Here is a 14169-nt window from a genome sequence, read left to right on the forward strand (position 1 = left end):
AAGAGACTGAACGCTGAGCTCAGACAGATAGATTGTGTATCACATTCGCTTTGCAGGGTCTTTAGGTTCAGACAGGAGGGAAAGTTTGGCTGATCCTGGTGAATGGGAGGATAAATAATAGTCCCCCAATGGCAAACTCAGACCACTTAATCTTTCAGTGTCTGGATTATGTAATAGCAAAAGGTCAATGGGTTTAACCATGCTATGCTAACAAGCACTTTGCCACTGAACTATGAACCCCAGGCACTCTGCATCTCTGAGTGTCCTTGGCCGCAGTATACTGTAGATGATAAGTGCACCTGCTGAACCCAAGCAGATCTACGAATTTGTCATTTTTCTACACTGTAGCAAAACACATTACTAAACATTAAATTGCTTTCAGATTCGATCACTCAGATTGTGCTTGGTAAACACATTCATTTGCACTTTGTCCACCAACAACATGCTACCGTATGTAATCCCCCATAATTGCATATTCATGATTCCTATTCTTTCAGCATACTGCGCAACAGAAAACATCCCTGCTCTCTTGAAAACTCACTTTGTGCATTTTCCGATTCATGTTTTAGATCACAGACCTTCAGGTTTGACTCAGCGCCGCTGCCCCTTCCTGAGCCATCGGTGGAGTCTTACTGAAATCCTAAGACCTCGGACAAATAATTGAAATTATGCCAATAAATCACAACAGAAAACCCATGAAACTGTGAAGTATGGTATAGTAAAGTATATACTTCAGTAGGGCAACATCTTCTTTAATGTCTGAAATAAATCAAAAGCGGTGTAGTAATGTGTTCATGCTACACATTTGCAATAACTCACTGTGGTTTATTATTCCAACTATGTGCTCTACATGCTGTCATTATTGCGAGAGTTTTGTCTCACACCTGCTGCAGGAAAGCCCTGTAGTTGCACTCTGTCTGCATGAGTCAGTGAAGCAGCAAGGGCGCTGAAATCGCAGGCGTGACACATCGCCGCTAGGCTCCACCTCGACATGCTGACTTCCATCCGTTGTTCTCAAAGTGGTTAACAAATAAAGTTTGACTGATTGATAATACTCGTGCATATTCTATACTAAAATCTTAATCCTCACAGTAAAAAAAAATCCGTTTGTGGTGAATGAAAGGATGACTGTTACAGATTATGTGGTGAATGTGGAGGAAAAGAGTGTAAATCCTGCTCGAGAGTGCAGTTAATCTGTAAGTACATAAAATCAATCTCATGCTCACACATGCGCCAAGGCGACCAAACTAGCTGGAAACAAGCAGCATTGGAAGACAGACACATCTTCACATTGAATTCATTCCAGAGATGAAGAAGCTGCCATTGTAGAAGGCAGATTTTTGCTTTCGTTGTCAATAAATGATCAGGAAGCAAACCACCGCAGCTTGGAATGAAGAGGGAAAAAGCGTATCAAACCAACACTGTGGCAAAACATACTTACACTGCTACTAATATCATTAGTATTTATTGATATTGATAAATGTCTTCATTATTATCAGAAACCCATTTTTAATTGGGGAGCACATATGAACCAATGACTTGCTTATTTACAGTCAACAATCCATCAATGCTGTTTAGAGTGACCTTTTGCTGACCAACCCTGGGTATAAGGTAGTCAGGCTTAAGAAGACACTAATAAGCACCTTAGAATGACTAGTTACAGGCTAATATGCCACTAATACACTTTTGTTTATATGTGTTCCCTCATCTAAAGTGTGATGAGAAATCAATTTATTTTAAATACATGCAATACTTTAATCAGCCTCTTAGGTCCTGTCCACATATGTGCATGTGATGACATTTTTGTCTTTCACTGCCATGGGACTTTGATCACCTTAGCCACATTTAGGGACCCAGCGTCGCCATTGTGCAGTGATACTGCACCGTTAAAGCCATTTCAGTGAGAAAAATGAAGGAAGGAGCCATTGTATTGAATCCAGTGCACATGAAATATGTACAATAAAGCCTCCATCTTCATCCGAGACGTGACATATTTTAGTGCCATTATTATTGACAACAGCATTGTGAATCATAATTGTCCACAAACTAGCAAAAACAACCTTCCTTACAAGACAAAGTTTACTTATTCTTGCTAATTCCTATCCCAAATTGCAAAAAGCAAACTTCGAGAAAAGCTTCAGACTACGGAGATTAAATTAAGATTACAAGAAACATTAAAAGTCATATTTTCTATCTTTGTCACAGACAGACAAAAACACAATGATATACTGATTTAGACGTCGAAGTAGCGCCACAGCTGTTCGATCAGCTGTTTGGAGCCTTGACGCCCATCAGACGAGAGAAGGGATGTCATGTCATTCGTAATCCCACATCTCTGACCCAGGGCTGTGGATGACCTAAACGATTTCCCTTAAGGTCACCATGAGTTTTGGTTTTTAAAGGTCAGTCAGGTTAAGTGGTCCCCCAGCCTGACAAGCACCTTAAAGGTATGACCTCTGGCTTCTGTATCTGCATGTGGACAGTACTTCAACACAGGAACACTCATGAGCCTTGGTCATCAGACACAAATAAAGTTGTCGCAACTGCTGTCCACACACAGTGTTGCTGATGTAGAGCACTTGTGCTACAACAAAGCTTTCTTTTTGGTATAATTCTACAGAGAACTGCTACAAAATACAGTTTTTGCCGCCACAGGTGCTGGGCTGCAGCCCACACTAACATCATATGAAAACATAGGTCAAATGTTCCTGTAGTTTTGAAAGCTGCCCAAGTCAAATGTTCCCTTTTTATTATTATTCCCTTTTCTTCTTTTCTTCTGTTTGAAAATTGTGTTTTGCTCAACAATTACCAGCACAGGCACGGACACACGAGCGTGTGCGCACACGCACAGACGCCCACTTGCATTCTCAGTGTCAGAGCGAAAAAGAGGAAGCGCGACAGCTGCGCAGTAATTTAGAGTTCGAGACTCTTAATATGATTTGCATATCAAGATCAAAGCTGGGATTCATGTAATGCCAACTTTTTACCTTCCTCTTTTCAACAAGTTTCCAAATAATGTCTGCCCTGGTTCTCGTATTCGATACAAGGAAGCAGTATTAGCATAATATGGACGTCATACTGGGGATTCATTCCCACATAATCTCTTGGATTATGCTTCCTACTGATCCGTGAACCACACGGGGGTGGGAATTATTTTAGCTCGAAAAAGTAATTGATTGCTGTAAGCAGATTGCAGTAGATAGTTATTAGCCACATTAATGAACCACGGTTTATGCCACTAGGTGGTTACACTGTCAGCAATCCTCACAACTTCTATTTCCAGAGACCAGTGCCAAAACATCTGATAACACCTCACACAAAGTGAAATGGCTCCTAAAAGTGGTCCTGATGCACAGAATCCATCTCAAAAAAAGAAACAGTAATGCCTGGTACTTACATTTCTGGCAGTTCATTCTCCCAAACTAGCCGAATAATGGAGGCGATCAGCGAAATATAAAAGTAGCATGGTGTCTTGTTTGCTTTATATGAGTCTGAGCGGGCTAACAATCCCCCTGAGAGGTCAGCGTGCCTCCCACCATGGTTAAAGCACCTACTTTCAGTCTTAAAAACAGTTGCACGTATTGCTTCAGTGATTTGCAGCGCTGATCAGAAGTCAAGTTATTCATACTCCAGGTTAATATGTCAGAGTTCCCCTGTGTAGCGCACTACATACATATATGAAGTATAGTATAGTATAGTAAAATATATATAGTTATATATATATACATATATTCTACTGGAACCTTTGCTGTGCTAGTGCAGCATGGAACCTCAGGGGAGTACAGTTTTCATGAACTCACACCGATTGTAAGCAGTTTTCTGTGCAAGTAACTGTAGGAATTGTTCATACATGGCAACACATCTGGAGTACTCTTTGACCAGGGTACATCAGGTATCATGGAAAGAGTGATAACAATATCTGAGAATCGGTGACACCACTTGTAAACGAACGCGCTCCAGAATCCTTTGCCGGACTTTTAATCCGCACAGATAATAACGGCCCCCATTTCTTGAAGTGTTGTTTATCTGAGGAAACCTTGCTATTGAAAAGAAGCTGGGCCCTGCCTCGGCTTGTCACATATATTCTACAATCAATCCCAAACATTTTATTGCAAGTGGAAGCCAACTTGGAAATATGAGCCCTGGAGCCAGATAGTTCTGGATGCTATAATCTGTCTGTGGCATGTTTTAGCTTGTACATTGAGAGTCAGTCCAGCTCATGCTGTGCCATTGAAGATCTTGATAAGAGGCTTCTCCCTGCATGAGAGCTCATTTGGTTTCCTCAAAGTTGGCACCACGACACAAAATCCAGGGGTCGGCAGCAGATACGAAGGACCTCATGGTCAGCAGACTGAGCCGAGGTCACTTGCCTGTCACTCTGCAACAACCTGCCATAGTAGAACCCCCCGGAGACATGAATCAAGGCAGGCAAGATCAGGCTGTGAAACTGCAGTGGCAGCCCTTCATCTTAGGGCCTGCAGGTGGATTAATGCATGCACAAAAACATGCATTCTTCATTTGATAAATGAACCCCCTGACCCTTCACATTATATGCCCTTATGAAAGAGTATGGTTCGACAAAAAAATCTACGTGAAGTGGAGAATAAAGGTCATCTGCAGTTAAAACGGAGGACAAGCTGTAAAAGTGGAGAAGAGCCATGTGACCTTCTTGGTGGGAGGCGTCTCGTGGGAGCGCCCAAGCGCCGTCCTTTCCAAATCCAAAACTTTGATCAAATTTTTCATGTCAATGATAAACTGAGCTGATGCACCCATTTTCCTTATAGGTGATTTTGATTGTGCATTCTGAAAACACAAAAGTTGCCATTTAAAACAATTTCCTTTAAAACAGTAAGGACCAGCTGCTCAGTCTGCATTTACCGCAACAGTAGGTTGGTGCCTCTGCTCTGGTGCAGTACGTCATGTACTGTTTATAAAGATGCCACCATAGGATTGACTCAAGGCAGCTGCATGAGGTTGATAAAAATAAAGGCAATTGATGATTAAGTTTAAACAACCAATCTCAAATGACCTGGCTCAGTAAGGTGCTGGAGACACTGTATGGTATTTGCCTACAGAACTTGGCCTGAATCTGAAAATTAGCTTGAGTCAGAATGTAACTCAGGATGGTGGAAGTAGCCAAACCCAGCGGGAAGCACCTGCATGTGTGTCAAGGTTCAGCGAGCCGCAATGAAACAGTTAGGTCGGCTGGAAAAACACTTTCAAAGCAGCAGCATGTTCTACATCTGTTCGGGTTTTAGCAGGCCTATGATTCAGAGGCAACTTGAGATATGTCAAATCCATTATGTTATTACCCAAAACTGTTGAATTTCCAACCAAATTCTTGGTCAATCCTGTTTTTTCACACAGAAATACGCGTCTTTATTTTGCATGCTCTTCAATGGCACTGTCAAATACCCCATAATAGGGTTTCACTGTCTCCACATTTCCAAGGAAATTTAGCAATATATTTCATTTTGCTAAATTAAATATTAAAATATCATTTCATATCATACATAATTTCTTTGGCCGGCACAATGTGAAAGTCATCATCAGACTCCAGCGATGAAGGCAACATAAACACTGGCCCCCCCTCAGGATCAGTGTGAGCCATTGGTAAAGTGATGTCATCAAACTTTCAGTTTTCAGTTGAGCATTTTACCAGTAACTGTTGCATCCGCCCGAGTTATAGATGTTTGATAAACATGCGTTTGACAAGGCTGCTTCAAATCATTTTTTGTTCCTTGAGTTTCATGTTTTGGTATTTGTTTTTAGACTTTAGACACAGTTGTTGATGCAGAAACGTTCAAGCTTTAAGCAAAAAAACAACATAAGGTGTAACCATTCTCTGGAAGTAGTTATTTTTCAATAGATTGATCATTTGTCAGTTTTTCCCACAGGCTATACTTTTGCTGCTGATGCTATCTCCTCAGAATACTTGAGCAACTATTTCTGCTCTCAGCACCACTGCTGCTGACTCACAGAGACACCGGGTTTCCATCGAAACTTGGAGTCCACAGCAAGTGTCTACAAGAAAACCTCTTCTCCTGCCCAACTGAAGTGGTCCTGAGAGTGTGTGTGTGTGTGTGTGGGGGGGGGGGGGGGGGGGGGGGGGGGGGGTGAGCCGATCCGCTAATTGATTTTAGCCACACCTGAATTTCACAAGAACCTGACATTCCTAGTATGTTTATGTAACGACTCATTTGCAAAATGATGGAACGACTGGCGTTTGTGTTTGTTTTTTTAAGTAAACGTGGATTAGATAGCATCACACTGTAAGCGTGGTGACACCAAGCCCAAGGCGGCTACGGAATTCCTCTGAAGTGCCACCGGAGTTTGAAACAACTGCACCCAAGTCAAACAGTGCAGGTAAAAGAACATAGCGGCTTGGCAGTGCACAGACAATAAGTACCGGATAATTCAAGTCGCAACATGGACAGTTTAAGTGAGCATGAAACTGTTTCACGTGCCACCAGACAGGAAGACCCTTGGGGTAAAACAGACGTGCAGTCTATCACAGAATGTACGCACGACCAGTTCACCGCTACTTATTATGGGATGTGTTATTGCTTCTGTTCAGTTGGTGACTCTGTATTGTCCCTTTGTGTTTGCAGGCGCATACCTGTCAACGTCGCCAATAACTCCCCTTATTAAGCGGTGCAATTCCCCTTATAAATTGAAAAGAAACCTTACACACACAATCGCGGCGCATTTTTATATTTTATTATTACTATTTACATCACGGCAAGACAGACAATGTACTAGCAAATGAAAAGAGAGATAATATATATAAAAGCTCTTGCATGTGGGCCGCAGTGCAACGCGCATGCGCACACACAACACTCCTAGAGTCAAAGCCGAAAGCAATGAGAAAAATAAATGCGCAAGGATAACTTTTGCTAGTATGATGCGGCGACTGTCGTCAGCTACCAGCGAGACGAGACGATCCGTTTTGGATCCGAAATTGGCGAGTTGATATCGGTCTGGCGTGAAACGTCAGTGCGAATTTTTTTTGTTCTAATATATTTTTCCCCGTATAAAATGGTTATACGGCGTACATGATTTGAAATTGTCAAAAACTTATAGAATATGGGGAAAACGTATAAGTTGACAGGTATGTAGGCGTGTACTAAACCTGTATCGGGTGAGGAAGAGTCACTATTGACGCACTTGAGATGGGACAGTTGCAGGAGGGCAGACTTGCACATGCCTCTCTTTATCATCTTTTAAGTACAAATGGGAACAGGAGGGTTGTACAGGACGTACAGGACAGAGGTCGACTTCCTGCTGATTAAGAAAAGAAAAACCTGTCAGTAAGCAAGTGTCTTTTTTCTGCCACTGTCGTGCATGGGTTTGTGTGTACGTTACATGCAAATCCACATAAACGCTGCACTCACAAACGTGAGTCTGATGGCAGATAGTGGTGCTAATCGCAGGTAATCAGCCCAAGGGGGTGAAAACAAGTTGAAAGTGAAGTTAATGGGCGTGGGGCATGTGTGTGTGGATGGGTGAGGGAGCGCGCGTGTGTGTGTGTGTGTGGCAGCGGAGTTGATGGGGGTTGGTTAGGGGCTTAAATGGAACCTGGTCCCGGCCTGTGAGCACATGCTGAGCCACACACACGCCTCAACCTGCAGAGCAAACAAATGTGCCACAGGGCTGCAAGTTCACTTTCACCTTTCACTTACTGGCTCCCACTCTCGCTCTCCATCACGCACACACACACACACACAGTTCACCTGCGTGGTGGAGTCTAAAGCTGCGCAGGACCTGTAACAATAAAAAAAGGCTTGCACAGCTGCTGCTGATGCATTAATGGTTTCACAGAGAGTATCTGCGAGGGTCACATACTCGTCTCTCATCGCACCTGGTGTATGCAGCAACATGCTGGCTTCAGCTCGAAGAAGTCATTTTACTATTCAAAAATAAATTCCTTGTGGTGTGTATAAATCCATGTAAGATGTTCTATTAAATGTTTATTATCATGTAGCTAATATCTGTCCAGTAGCAGACAATCAAAGTAGGACGACAGTTGAGGGTGCAGTGCGCATTTATTTTAAAATACAGACATTGTTTGTGTTGGTAAAACCAGGATAATGTGAAAAATATAGAGCAAAAAATCAGCAGAAAAATAACAGCATTAATTCTACAAAGCAACGATCCAAATTGTCTTCTAAAAATGCTGAACCAGATATATTTTTGTTTTATAGTACATATCATGAAATGCAAATCCTTGTGTGTTTTTAAAATGTCATGAAGCTCTTGCTCTTTAACAAACTTATTTAAATGTAACATTGAAACAATTAGAAAAAAAGAAACATATTGGACTGAGATTTATCAGCTCCATGTTTGCCACTTTCCTATGGGCAACATAGCATGCATGCTCTACTCAACACATTTTCTGCATTGAATATGCAACTAGGGGCATTTACACGCATTCTATTATTCAGTTGTTTATTTTTCAATTAAGATTTTCTTTGTGCACAGAAGACTGAGACAACAAAACAATACAGGGGTGACGCTCCTGATTTTGTTATGTAATGAACCCCCTCACCCTCTTTACCCATCTGTCCCACTACCAAATTAAGATCATAGCAATGTTGTCGGAGTACAAGAAAATGTATTGTTATGCATGTATTTAACAGGGTGAAACAGGCTTTTAGATAGATTACTATTGTGGGTACAGTTCGCAATGCGTGAATGTTCACGTATAGTTCAGATTTGTTGTATAGAGCCCTTATGTTGCCATTGCATTGACTTGTTGCTGATAGTGTTTAGCATTTGCTATTCATGACTGGCACATGTGCTGTTCAAGGCCCTTTGTTTAGGTTAACTAACTTGGCTGAATTGAGCTGATGTCTCTCCACAGTAACAATGCAAACCATGAAACTGAACCTCTGATGTAAACAGTTGAATAGTACCTCCACACCGTGTGCCTGTGTTACATTGTGCGTGTACATTGCTTACTCGTCTTTACAATAGTGGACTGGACATCTGATGGCCGCTCACTGGTCAGAGGTCATCCTCAGTGGATCAGCAGATTCAGAAGGAAACATCATCAACATTCAACTTCCTAGGTGGTTTAACGCCATAAATTTGCATGTATTTGTGCTGTACTACCATTATAGTGTTACGTATATTATGAATATACAAATGCGACTGCTGATGGTTCATCTTCAGCTAAATACGTTTTATTACAATCTATTTCTTATACAATTACACATTCTCAAGTGAACCTCATGTGTGGTGAGTCAAAAAAACAGAGAGATGAGTGTAAAAGACTGAATGGTAATTATGTTGGAATAGATGTATTATTTAGGGAATAGATGTGTGCGTTCCTCTGGGAGCTAATTTTTACTGCCAGTGCATGAAAAGAGTCTGAATAAAACAACAAAACCTACTTATATCTGATATATATCACAACCCACACCCTTAAAGACGGACATGAGTTAATCTCAGATATTTGAAGAAAAATATATTTATAAATATGAAGATATTTGCTTCATATTTTTATATTAACCACACTAAATTGTTTCATCATGTGTTTCAGTGTTTCTGATGGACCTTCAGGACCTTCTCTTAACCGATGGAATGGAAGGCTTTTTGAAGGGTTGATGGTATAAAAAAAAAAAAACAATGATTCAATGAGGCAAGGTGAGCGACATATAGAAAGCACCTACTCCAGTTAGTCTACTCCTGAAGATGCTCTGGACTGCAAACCTTTGAAGTGTAGATTATTGAGTGTTTTTCTGTTTTAATTTGTGGCGATTTGCTAAATTACCAGTGCGTGGCGCTGTTTGATGGCACGCAGAACGATTATTCTATTTTAAATTGGTAAGTTAAAATGATTTAAGGCATGAGATAATTTTGGGATGCGCACCTATGTTGTAGAAAAGACATCTGATTTGGAAACGACACACAAAAAATGCTCCGTACATTCGTATATTAATACGGGAAAGCAACTGTTCTCCTTTCAGAGCAGTTCAGTTAGTGAATTTAAACGCAGTAGATTTAGTTCATGCATAGTTTCGCGAACCATCTGCTTTGTTTGATAGGTAGATTTGGTGACCCATCCCAGGTTTTGCTTTAAAAAGCCAGCTCAACAGTGATCACTGTTGACCGCATTGTTTGCTCTGTGACCTGCACCACCACGCCCTCTACTGGCTGAAAGATGTACACGAGAAAAACCAAAAAAATGAATTGTCAGAGCGTGATCAATGTCGCTTTTTTGTCATGAATTAATCGATCGTGCTTTTACCTCAATTCAATTGATTCATAGTGAATTGAAATGAGTGAGTTGTAGTTTTTGTTATTAATAGCCTAAACAACTTTCCAAACTGTAAACATCCAAACTACCGGTGTAGTCAACATAAATGTGTGACTCTTTGGTAACAGAGGTGAGCTTAGTCAACTACTATGGTTTGCTCACATGCTGACAGGCAGGACGTCCTCTTGAGAGTAAAAAATCGAACGCCCTTTCTTGTAATCTAGATATTGGTGATAACCGGGAACACACGGAACTTCCCTTTTCAGTTCCAGCTCTTGACAACGACGGTGCCAGGTGCTTATCTTAGTTAAACATCCGTGCCTGCCATCCTGCATTTATTTCCAAGCATATGGCAAATGGAGCGGCGGTTTCCCTCCATTTTACTTGCTCGCATCGAGTCAGTTCAGGTCCTTCCAGGTGAGCTGTGTGGTGTTTGAAACAAATTACCCATCAAACATGCCTCGGGTTTCAGCACGTCTGTTACTGAATCACAGTTAGTCATGTTGCAGTGATGACTCACTGTTCAATTGACGTTAATGGGCCTTTAGTTCAGTGTGTGTTGGAGTACATCCCAACAGTAGGATGCCCATTCATCTGGTTGTATATTGCCTGATTGATTATAAGCTAAAAGCAACATGAAAAAACGAATTACATCTTAAAGCTACAGGTTCCCAAATTGGGATGGACATAAATGCAGGTGATATAGGCAGAACTGTGATCAATTCAAACACACCTCAAAAAGTTATCTTACACCATTTTGTTTTTTATTGTAATACAACTAAAACAATGACTTCAATGTTTCAATGTCAAGCACTTCACTGTCAGTTCACAGGTGTGAAGATGGGCTGCCAATTCGTAACTAGACCTGGTAGCACTATTTATTAAATTCTCTCGATGAAATGAGAGAATGTCAACTAAAATGACTTATTCAGCTTAATTTGCACGAGTACATATCATTAAAAAACAAGGCAATCTTTGCAGCGAAAGAGCTGCTGCACCAGGACTCACAACACATTCCACACTATCACTTTTCTTCTTCGCCGTCTTTGGGCTATTCAACCCAGGCTTTCCTCAGAAAGTCTGGAAGCGTGAGCAAGCAGGTTCGTATGTGTTTTGGTGCATTGCATCTTAACTTCATCAATGTCTCAGTATCAACGTTCCTTCGACAGGCTTGAAAGAACTGTCCACAGCAGACACGTCACCTGCCTCGGCTTTTTGAGACAGGCTTCTTGACTTCATTCCTGTCAAGAATTCTTCGGGAAAATAATGACGTCGGTCCTCATATGGGGGTCCCCAGGTAAAGTCCTTGGCACTCTGTCTCATTGTATTTTGTCAGAAGAGCTGTGTAACAGGAAAGTGAATATTGCAGTGGCTAGAAGGTATTGACTGCATAATCCAGGTTGTGTAGTCCTACGAAGAGAAATTCGAAATCTGTAGTCAGACAATGATGTTTACATGCATTTCAAAGTCCAGACTAACTTGATACTTTGGTTGTCTGTGCCGTCATGTAAACGAGGTGTGTTTAGCAGGAATTCAGTGTTTTTCATAAACCTCTATGCGATGTGTACAGTATGTGTACAAGTAAAAGTGTCCTCACTCCAGGAAGTATCAGCATATTCGTGTAATTTCACACCCTGGATAAACTCTGCCAACTGCACAGACGCACTTGATGGAAAGGCCTCTCAACGAAACCTTTTGTTTTTGCTGAAAGATGATGAAGAGTGCTTCAGGCCTTCCTGCCAAACTGTCCTTGTACAGCAAGCATTCGTCTGACAGTTTCACAGATATGACCAGCAGCTACAGGTTTCATGGAAAATCGCTCATGCTCGATCAAAAGCTTTATCAAAGACCGGTCCTGACTCCAATCTGGATGTTCATCAAAATCTGGGAATCCATCTGCTGCTGCTGTCACTGTACAAGTGCCAAGTACTTCAAAATCAACAAACTCTGAACTTCATGGTGTCCAGAACAAGAATGAGCAAGCATGTGAACTGAGGGAGTCTCAGTCAGGCGTTACGTTGGTGTCACGTGGTTTCAAACTCACAGACTCAGACGTCTTGAGGAGATGCTGAGTCAGTTTTGTAGTCCTGGACATGTCCTAGAAAAACTTTAGTTCAATAGAATTGTGGTAAATACTAACATTCTAAATTGTAATGCCCATTTCGGATGAGCAGGTGCTGAATGGGGGGAGTAGTACAGTGAGGCCGACGCACTGGCAAGCAGCAAGAAGAGTCCATTAGTTTCCGATAAACAGATACTATTATACAAAAAAAATGAGTACAAAAACCATTGGGAGCTGCAGTTTACACATTTTTCTTTGGATGTCTTGACAGGTCACTATTGCTGTGGTCAGTCCTCATAGTTGAAGCATGAATCAGTTTCTCTGCGTTGGCTAAGCTGCAAGGATTGTTTAGATTTGTGGAGTCTCGGTACAGCATGCCAAGAAATTCCTCAGCACCAGCAGTCAGTCATGTTTCCACCTGTTAGGAAGAGAACATCAATGAAGTACAATCCCAGAGCTGTCTGACTGTCTCACCTATTGCTCATATCCTCATATAATACCACACTTCGTCTCTCTCAACTCTCGAAATGACTGACCTTCATCTGTCAACATCCCCAGTCCAAAGAATAGATGTGTGGTGCTCTTTCTCAGGATGAAACCATACTGTTGCTCATGATATTGACCTCTACTTGGAGCTCTGCATTCACCATCTCACCCAACACTTCTATCTCTGCACTCTGTACCTGCCTAATACTTCCTCATCCCCTTTGTTCCCTTCACCTGCATTGCTATTTCAGACCTCTCCATGTGGATATGCCCAAGATCACCTCATCTAGTTAGCTCCTAATTCAATCGATCTCATCTCTTTCCTTTTACTGACGCCACACCTGTGGGCTGTAGGCAATTGGTCATGATTCCTTCAACGTCTTGCTACAAGCTCATAATTCACTGTCCCTTTCCTACAGAGTAATGCCAACATTGTTGCTCACAGCAATACAAAGTCATGAATCCATCTCCAATGTTCCTCGCAAGCTAATGATAGGCTTGTAGAGATAACGTGTGGCGCAACAGTTTTGGCATTGACAAACAGCATGGCACGACAAATATAGTTATTTGGTGTGCAAGTACAATGAATAAGCCTGTGGGTTTGCCCTCAGGTGCTGTTAACTGCAGACTGATATGACTTCACTATCAACCCTGATCTTTCCAGTGAGTGTTTGTGCAGCTTCGTCCCACAGGTATTGATGACACATTGGTGATATAGCTGAAATTAGAAAGGTTACCAAAGATTTGTGGTTGATGTCACAACTGTCGCATAAATCAACGGTAATGGCAGTTGACATAAATTATTGGCAGTTGAGTAGATAGTTGGATACAAAAAAAAGTCAAATACCACCTTTTTGGTTATATGTGTTATTCAAACAGCCGCTTATATTTCCTTAATTTTGTTACAGACTCACTTTAAAGTAAATCTCGCCATCAACAGACATGTCTCAGACTGACATGTGCCCTTGTCATCAGTAGGAATTTGGGTCGTTTTGACATCATATGAACATTAAGGACGTTAAAGACAAACATTAAACAGTAAATACATAGTCAGAGCACCAACACTGTAGAAAGAAAGAAACCATCACAATAAAAAATCAAAAATATAATGACAATGAGCGCAAACACAGCACTAACACGATGGTTGTATCTGCCGCTAGCCATGGCTCTGTTCTAGCATCATGCAACACCACAAATGCTGGACCAGCACCACTGTCTCGTCCATCGACTTGCGATCGGAGATGCAGAGGGACGCCACAACAATGGCCAGTGCGAGTCGTTGTCCCCCCATGGCACGAGCAGAGTCTCCGGAGGCAAGGGTATCACTGTCCATGAAGCATATCAGCTTCTAATCCACATC

The sequence above is a fragment of the Synchiropus splendidus genome, chromosome 8, assembly GCF_027744825.2.
Source record: "Synchiropus splendidus isolate RoL2022-P1 chromosome 8, RoL_Sspl_1.0, whole genome shotgun sequence".
In the NCBI taxonomy this organism is placed as follows: domain Eukaryota; kingdom Metazoa; phylum Chordata; class Actinopteri; order Syngnathiformes; family Callionymidae; genus Synchiropus; species Synchiropus splendidus.